The sequence below is a fragment of the Salvelinus alpinus genome, chromosome 3 (assembly GCF_045679555.1).
Source record: "Salvelinus alpinus chromosome 3, SLU_Salpinus.1, whole genome shotgun sequence".
In the NCBI taxonomy this organism is placed as follows: Eukaryota; Metazoa; Chordata; class Actinopteri; order Salmoniformes; family Salmonidae; genus Salvelinus; species Salvelinus alpinus.
In genome coordinates this window covers 80,408,238-80,418,239 of record NC_092088.1, presented here as the reverse complement: position 1 = coordinate 80,418,239, position 10,002 = coordinate 80,408,238, and positions in this window count along the sequence as shown.

Sequence of the window (10,002 nt, the reverse complement as noted above, 5' to 3'; positions counted from 1 at the left end):
GCTAATGGTCAATGGACTTTACCAATGAGAAATGTAACCACAGTCATACACAGCAAATGTTTGACTTTATTGGATCACCTGCTACAGTAAACAGGACCAAAGTAACACTCAGCTCTCTATCATGCTAAATAGCAGTCCCAGTATTTCTGAACTTCATGGAACAAATTGAAAGTGCCTTTTGTCTACTGTGTGCAAAGGGAAGAAAAAAGTGTTGTATCATAAACATAAACCGAATGGCTGGGTGTGCTCTTATGATCACATCGTTTTACATTTTGAGTTTTAAAGTGCAGTAAATGCATTTTGCACACACAAATAACATAACCATAAAATTATATTTATGGACATCCTACAGCCTTTTGTATTTTCTTGCCTGGCTCTTTATCATGTGGCGTAGCACCTGCTAAACTGACAGTTGTATTAGTATGATAAACCATGGAGGTTGTGTGATGTACTGATTGACTGTTGAATCTGCACCTGAGGGGTTAGAACCTAACTGCCAAGCATGGAAATTACAGGGCAAATCATTGCCATACCATTGGCACCATTGCCATCTTGAGTCCGAAAGGAGGTGGGCAGATTGGTCCCTTACTTTTCACAAAAACGCAAAGGCGTGCTCTTTATGTAAGTAGGGGAAGTCTATAAAAATAAGCCTCTGCTCTCCTCATCGGCAGTTTACCACTAAAACATTTTTATAATCAGCCTTTATTGTTCATTCCCTCCTTGTGGGAGATGCGCCCATTTTCATTTTTTAAAAGGGCAAATCAACCATAAATCAGTTTATAAACTGCGGCGGCGGTTGAGAATGCCTGGATGAATATTCATTAGACTTCCTCAAGCTGCCACACACTGTGATTCATTAGGCATATGTAAATATCACTCACTTTAATTGCCCCTAAACTGACTCAACATAATGTTGTCATTAGCAAATTATTACTTATTTGTGAAACTAATGGTACAGTATGGTGTGCATGCTAACAAACCCACGTATATGATTACAATTATAATCCCCTTTTTCAGGGCAGTTTGCTGTCCCATTGTCAGGGTGTTGAGGAGTCTGATGTATTATGGACAGAGTTGGGGTGATGGTAATGAGTGAGTTAGGGAGGAAGGTGGATGCTCTCGTCTGCACGGTTGATGTGCCAACAATGAAACAAACTGGCACTTTGATAGGTTTAGGACACCGTTGATCTTCCTCTCCCTCCCTGCCCTCCCATCACACACGGCAGCAGCGCTCCTTCACCATCCCTTCTATTCCTCTCATTTGCAGTGATTACCAGGATTAGTATCGCTGACTGGGAGCATTAGCAGAGACGTGCTGTAGAGGTGAGGCAGGGGCTGTACACTGTAGTGTGTGACTGTAGTGTAGTTTGCCTCTCACAATGTTCTCCATTTGCTGCAACCTATAGGAAAAACCAACATTTTCATATTTTAAAATGCATCAAGACTGGAATCAAGTGCATAAAGTGCATCAAGACTGGAATCAAGTGCATAAAGTGCATCAAGACTGGAATCAAGTGCATAAAGTGCATCAAGACTGGAAATGTTGCAAACCATCTTTCGTTTACCCCCACTTTGTCATAAAAAATGATCACATTTTTTGTTCTCTTTAAAAGTGGAATTTATAGAAAATTATAAATACAAACAAATGTTCACTGATAATAGATTCTGTGCTCTTTCTTTTCTTAATTTGCCCCTATAAGAATAAAAGACACATTTTTATTTCAGGTGTTGATAAATGCTTCTAATGTTTTCAAAACATTTGTGTTTGATATGTTGCTTAAAAATATCAACAGTACCTCTATAAAGTGCCAAATTAGCTACATAAAAAAATGATTACATAATTTTTATGCATATAATTTTTTTAATAAATGTGGCTTTTTCAGCTTTGTTAGTTATTGCTAATGAGATCAGAATTCTTTAATTCAGTTAATTGATTTACTCAAATGAACAACTTTAACTTCAATTTCAGTCTTTCTTCTGTGGATTCTGTAGATTATGCTCCAATTCAACATTCTCAAAATGCTATCTGAACAGAGAATTTCCTTGAATTACATTTTGAACCAATAGGGGTTTCCTTTGTCAATATACTTACTGTTATAAACAAATTATCCTCAGCTATTTATTTGGTCAGTCCTTAACACAGAAATTCAGCTTTTTTCAGCTAGGGATTTCATGATAATGAGAGTATTCATGATTAGTGTTTGTTGTTTTCTGTTTTCTGTTATGAAGACTGGTCTGAAAATGAGACTGTTCAGTAGTCCAGGCACGTATCACAAGGTGACAAAGCCATGTTCCACCTTAACAGATCGTTAACCTGAAACAGGTCCAGGTTCTTGTTATTCAGTTGGGAATATATTCAGGGGGAAATAGTGTAACTGTGCTTGATGCCACATTATTTGAACACTAATCCCAAACTCTTGGCTGTCACAAACATGCACATTTTTTACAACCCAGCAATTAAGCTGTTTGTAGTTTTTAAGGGGACAGTAACGATTGGCACAATAACCATGACAAAACAGTCAAACAAACAAAAAAGAACAGGGAGAAAGAGGGAGGAGAGGGGGAGGGAGGGAGGGAGAAGGAGAGAGAGGGATGAAGAGGGAGAAGAGAGAGAGAGAGAGAGAGAGAGAGAGAGAGAGAGAGAGAGAGAGAGAGAGAGAGAGAGAGAGAGAGAGAGAGAGAGAGAGAGAGGGGAGAAAGGGAGAAGGAAAGGGAAAAAGAGAAGGATAGGGGGGAGAAGGGGAAGAGTGAGGTAGGGAGAAGGTGGAGAAGGAGGAGAGGGAATGGGAGGAGAGGGAGAAGAGGGAGAAGGGAAGGGAGAAGGAGTGGGAGAAGGAGTGGGAGAAGGAGAGGGAGAAGGAGAGGGAGAAGGAGTGGGAGAAGGAGTGGGAGAAGGAGAGGGAGAAGGAGTGGGAGAAGGAGAGGGAGAGGGAGAGGGAGAGGAGAGGGAGAAGGAGAAGGAGAAGGAGAGGGAGAGGGAGTGGGAGAAGGAGAGGGAGAAGGAGTGGGAGAGGCATTGTCGCGGTGCGGTAGTGAGTATGTCTGGGAGAGGGACAGGCTAAGGCACAGCGGAGGCTTACCCAGAGACAAGCAGTCAGTAGGGGACAGGGCTGTGGCCATATGCCTCTGCTCAACCACTACCCCCTCCTTCCTCTGGCAACCCAGTATGGTCCACACAGAGGGGTGCCCTGTCCAGGGAGACGTACGTCAGGCCATCTGTTAAAGGAATTTGGGGAGTGAGAAGCTTCCTTGGTTAGCCTAATACTGAGATTAGACTGAGGATGATTAGGCTAACTAGGGATTCCATGACCATGAGTGGTGCCCTGATCCCTTATACAGGGTCATCCCCATCATTTGGTAATTCATGGTTATGGTGAGGATTAGGGTAAGAATAGATGTCCCTGGATCAGTGCATCCATACTCGCTCAACAGGTCAAAATCTAAACTTTTACTATACATGTAGTATGTGCAGGGATGATATTCTGCATGCAGTCAATGGTGTAACAAAAAGGGAAACATATCTAACAAAATGTCGTTGTTTGAGTCATTTATGGATTATTTTTTTATTTAACCTTTATTTTATAAGGGGGAAATAACAATAGACCTAGGTCTATTTTACAAATGTGCCCTGTATATACAATACAAATACAGTGGGGCAAAAAAGTATTTAGTCAGCCACCAATTGTGCAAGTTCTCCCACTTAAAAAGATGAGAGAGGCCTGTAATTTTCATCATAGGTACACTTCAACTATGACAGACAAAATGAGGGAAGAAAATCCAGAAAATCACATTATAGGATTTTTAATGAATTTATTTGCAAATTATGGTGGAAAATAAGTATTTGGTCAATAACAAAAGTTTATTTCAATACTTTGTTATATACCCTTTGTTGGCAATGACAGAGGTCAAACGTTTTCTGTAAGTCTTCACAAGGTTTTCACACACTGTTGCTGTACTGTGCAAGTAGGCTGATAGTAGACCTACTGTTGAAATAGGCTGTCAACTGAGTCAGAAAAAACATTTTCTTCAGATTTTCACTCTCAAAGTAACACTTTTTTTAAAGAAAAATAACCAAAAAAATGATGTTCTAAGTCCACAACATTACTTAAAGCACATCAGGAGACCACTTTTGAGGTCTGGGAAAAATATAAGAAATATACATTTTTGAGTGTAGTTACCTTTTAATTCAACTGGCAGCACTGTTGTTTGATTAGCTGTGTTTCTGTAGCAAACATGAGATGGAGTTTGCAAAACAAATGGCTCCTGGATTAACGCAAATAATCATATAATTCTGCCAGGTAGGCATAAGCTACTTGGTAGCTAGTTAACATTTAATTGAGAAGGTTATAGGGAAAGCCTTTCTATCTACCAGAAGATGGTAAGGCCTATCATTAGCATCGCTATATTTTTGCTGTTCCTCAATTGTTTTCAACCTGGACGTTTTACTTCATATTATGAGGCATGTATTACTTTGCTTCAAAGTAACCTATAGTCAAAATCCCACCATAGAAATGTGGAGGTCATTATTTTATAAAAACTTCCTCATATTTGCTCTCCTGTTCTATTGGTTTTCAAATACATTTTCTTTGATTGTCTATCAGCCAAAGGAATTACCCTACTCATGTTAGCAACCCATGATAGTTGTTGCATCTTTAGATCTCCGCTCTTTCTAATTTTATAACAGATATTTCCATCCCTGTCACCACTTGCATGTGTGGTGCACATTTTTCCGCAAATTGAATTTAGAACATTTGTGTGTAGGCCTACGGCCGTGTGCATATTGTTGCGGTTAACATTGTAAAGAAATAATTGTTAAACATTCTGATCTGTTCCATCAGCCTTATTAAGTGATACAGTGGGGAGAACAAGTATTTGATACACTGACGATTTTGCAGTTTTTCCTACTTACAAAGCATGTAGAGGTCTGTAATTTTTATCATAGGTACACTTCAACTGTGAGAGAAGGAATCTAAAACAAAAATCCAGAAAATCACATTGTATGATTTTTAAGTAATTAATTGGCATTTTATTGCATGACATAAGTATTTGATACATCAGAAAAGCAGAACTTAATATTCGGTCCAGAAACCTTAGTTTGCAATTACAGAGATCATACGTTTCCTGTAGTTCTTGACCAGGTTTGCACACACTGCAGCAGGGATTTTGGCCCACTCCTCCATACAGACCTTCTCCAGATCCTTCAGGTTTCGGGGCTGTCGCTGGGCAATACGGACTTTCGGCTCCCTCCAAACATTTTCTATTGGGTTCAGGTCTGGAGACTGGCTAGGCCACTCCAGGACCTTGAGATGCTTCTTACGGAGCCACTCCTTAGTTGCCCTGGCTGTGTGTTTCGGGTCGTTGTCATGCTGGAAGACCCAGACACGACCCATCTTCAATGCTCTTACTGAGGGAAGGAGGTTGTTGGTCAAGATCTCGCGATACATGGCCCCATCCATCCTCTCCTCAATACGGTGCAGTCGTCCTGTCCCCTTTGCAGAAAAGCATCCCCAAAGAATGATGTTTCCACCTCCATGCTTCACGGTTGGGATGGTGTTCTTGGGGTTGTACTCATCCTTCTTCTTCCTCCAAACACGGCGAGTGGAGTTTAGACCAAAAAGCTCTATTTTTGTCTCATCAGACCACATGACCTTCTCCCATTCCTCCTCTGGATCATCCAGATGGTCATTGGCAAACTTCAGATGGGCCTGGACATGCGCTGGCTTGAGCAGGGGGACCTTGCGTGCGCTGCAGGATTTTAATCCATGACGGCGTAGTGTGTTACTAATGGTTTTCTTTGAGACTGTGGTCCCAGCTCTCTTCAGGTCATTGACCAGGTCCTGCCGTGTAGTTCTGGGCTGATCCCTCACATTCCTCATGATCATTGATGCCCCACGAGGTGAGATCTTGCATGGAGCCCCAGACCGAGGGTGATTGACCGTCATCTTGAACTTCTTCCATTTTCTAATAATTGTGCCAACAGTTGTTGCCTTCTCACCAAGCTGCTTGCCTATTGTCCTGTAGCCCATCCCAGCCTTGTACAGGTCTACAATTTATCCCTGATGTCCTTACACAGCTCTCTGGTCTTGGCCATTGTGGAGAGGTTGGAGTCTGTTTGATTGAGTGTGTGGACAGGTGTCTTTTATACAGGTAACGAGTTCAAACAGGTGCAGTTAATACAGGTAATGAGTGGAGAACAGGAGGGCTTCTTAAAGAAAAACTAACAGGTCTGTGAGAGCCGGAATTCTTACTGGTTGGTAGGTGATCAAATACTTATGTCATGCAATAAAATGCAAATTAATTACTTAAAAATCATACAATGTGATTTTCTGGATTTTTGTTTTAGATTCCGTCTCTCACAGTTGAAGTGTACCTATGATAAAAATGACAGACCTCTACATGCTTTGTAAGTAGGAAAACCTGCAAAATCGGCAGTGTATCAAATACTTGTTCTCCCCACTGTATATACCTTAAGGGCCTATCACTGCTTTGTGTTTGCCTGTCAAGCTTGTCATCAGAGTGCGCAGCTGAACACTGTATGCTGGAAAAACACTTGGTTTGTTAGTTTTGATTAAAACGAAACCGTTAATAATGAAATATGAATACCAAACGTGTTTTTGTGTGGATTCCGCGAGTGCTAGCTGGCTGTACTACAGACACCTGTCGTCGTCCTGGGAAAGACTCATTGTTATCTTTTCATAAAACAACTGGTTACAGTAAAGAGCAAACCTGGATACTAAGGAGATCCTGAGGGAATTCGATGAGTACCAACAGCTTTACGCTTTGGAGGAACAACATACTCCATCACAGAAAGATCCGACATCCTCACAAAATAACTTTAACCCAACAAAATAAAGAAAAACAGATTCATCTACAGACATGGACGATTTACTTACTGTTGAAGTAGAGGCTAGTGCTCTGGCTAGAATCCATGCAACACTGGAAAAGTTGTGTGAGGAGGTAGCAGGGCTAACCCTAACCCTAGCTGAGGGGGAGTTTAGAGTTTAGCCAGAGTGAAATTCTCACGCTTCAAGGAGAGAACAAGGCACTCACAGCCAAGGTTAAAATCCACAATTCCAACATGGGTTGTCTACTCAGGGAAAACAAGGTAATGAAGGAGTCGCTACTAAACATACAAAGTCGTAGCATGCATGAAAATATATTTATTTTCTGGGATTCCTGAGGATGCATCCAATAATCCAGAGGGCGCGATCAGAGAATTCATGTAATCTGCCTTGAAACTTCCAAAAGAGACTGTAAACAAGGTGGCTTTCCACCAAGTACACAGACTTGGAGCTCGGAGCGACAAGACCAAGGCTCCCCGACCGATCATCGCAAAATTTGAACACTACCAACAAAAGGAGCTGATCAAAAGCAGGGGAAGGGAGCTAAAAGGGACCAAATTTGGTCTCCATGACCATATTCCAAGGGAGATAAAGAGACTGTTTCCGGTACAGCTGCAACAGAGGGAGAAGGGTAAGAGTGCCTTTCTCATTGTGACAAATTCTTTATAGATGGATAGCTATTCCGAGACAGCTCCATAACACCATGGCTGTACTAGATTCTACCTGGACTTTACATTACAAAAAAAAGAAAGTATGGGAACTGTAAAAATATCTGAACACAATGAAGTGGATATGAACACACAAGTACTCAATTACATGCCCACTTACACACGGATTTATATACACACACACCTAATCCCGCTCTCTTCTCTCACTCTCTTGGCTTATTAATCTATATGGTCAAAATCAGGATGATCCATACTTCTTAGAAAATATTTAAACCAATTTATTGAACTTACAGGCAACGAATTATCAAATCATTATGGCAGGACACTATAACACAGTGTTAAGTACCTCAATGGATCGTAAAGGTAATCTCTACAAACTATCATCACCGTGCCCTTAAGGAAATCACAAATATTATGGACACATTAGAAATAATGGATATTGGAGACTAAAAATCCCTGACCTAGTGAGATATACATGGAGGAGACTTAAGCAAGCTAGTCGTCTTGACTACTTTCTTGTCTCTTTCACTCTTGCATCAAATGTAAAAACAACATTTTATAGGAGACAGAATGCAATCGGATCATCATCTAATTGGCCTTCACATAACTCTTATAGAATTTCCACGTGGACGGGGATATTGGTAATTTAATCAAAGTTTACTGGAGGACAACTTATTTTTAACTAAGACAAAATCATTTATAACTGAATTTTTCCAGTATAATATAGGTTCAGCAAACCCCCTATTGTTTGGGATACCTTTAAATGTACCTTCAGAGGTCATTCAATTCAATATTCATCAATAATAAAAAAGCAGTTTCTTGCTAAAGAGACAAGACTAACAAGGGAAATACATTAACTAATAGTAAGGGTAGATAGCAATAAAAACGATACTACAGAGATACAAAATAAGTTAGAGGAGAAACAAAAAAGAACTCGAGGAACTTATTCAAGAACCATCTAATGTAATCTATTACAAAAATAAAGCAAACTGGATGGAATATGGAGAAAAATGCACAAAATACTTCCTGAATCTCCAATACAGGAACGCTAACAAAAATAATTTGCAGAAACTCTGAAGACGGAGTCATCTATAATTCTCCGAATGATATTTTAAAAGAGGAAGCTAAATATTTTAGGCAGATGTTCTCTTTTCCGTCTCATCCTCTACCACTGAAGGAAGATTACGGTAAGGAATCCTTTCCAAATAATATAAACAATTTAAAATGAACAAATGTACAGAAAGATCAGTGTGAAGGCCAAATTTCAGAGGAATAACTTTTTGAGGTTATTAAATCCTTTCAGTCTGGAAAAACCCCAGAGCTTGATGGCATACCGGTAGAGGTATATCAAGCCTTTTTTGATATACTAAAAGCTCCATTGTTAGATTGTTTTAACTACTCCTATAGAAATGGTAGTCTGTCAGGTACTCAGCAGGAAGGTCTGATTTCTCTATTATTAAAACAAGACCCAGATGACAAATATAAAGATCCAGTCTATCTAAAAAACTGGAGGCCCCTTACACGTCAATGTTGTGATGCAAATATACTAGCGAAATGCATAGCACTCAGAATTAAAAGGGTTTTACCAGGTATTGTTCATCCTGATCAGACAGGTTTTTTACATGGACGATACATTGGAGATAATATACGACAACTACTAGAAATAATAGAACATCATAAAACATCTAAGAAGCCAGGCCTGGTATTTATAGCGCATTTTGAAAAGGCATTTGATAAAGTAAGACTGAATTTGATTAATAAATGCCTGGATCTTTTCAATGTCGATGATTCTCTTTTAAAATGGGTAAAAAATAATGTATAGCAACCCCAGGGTGTAAAATAGTAAATAATGACTACTTCTCAGAGAGTTTAGAATTGTCAAGAGGAGTTAAACAAGGGTGTCTGCTGTCCCCGTATCTATTCATTATGGCCATCGAAATGCTAGCTATTCAAATCAGATCCAATAGCAACATTAGAGGGTTAGAAATCCAAGGCTTAAAAACAAAGGTGTCCATGGATGCTGATGACTCAAGTTTTATATTAAGTCCGCAAGCTAGATCCCTGCAATGTCTCATTGAAGATCTAGATAACTTTTCTGCACTCTCTGGACTAAAACCTAATTATGATAAGTGTTCAATATTACGTATTGGATCTTTAAAAAATACAACTTTTACATTACCCTGCAGGTTACCTATAAAATGGGCTGATGGTGAAGTAGACATATTTGGTATTCATATCACAAAATATATAAATAATTCTCCACAAGGAATTTCAATAGAAAACTGGTAAAAAATAGACAAGATCCTGCAACCATGGAGAGGTAAATACCTGTCGATTTATGGAAAAATTGCCCTGATTAATTCCTTAGTCATATCTCAGTTTACTCACTTACTTATGGCGCTGCCTACTCCTGATGATTCGTTTTTCAAATCATATGAGCAAAAAATATAAACCAGACAAAATAAAACGAGCCTATCTATTTAATGAATATG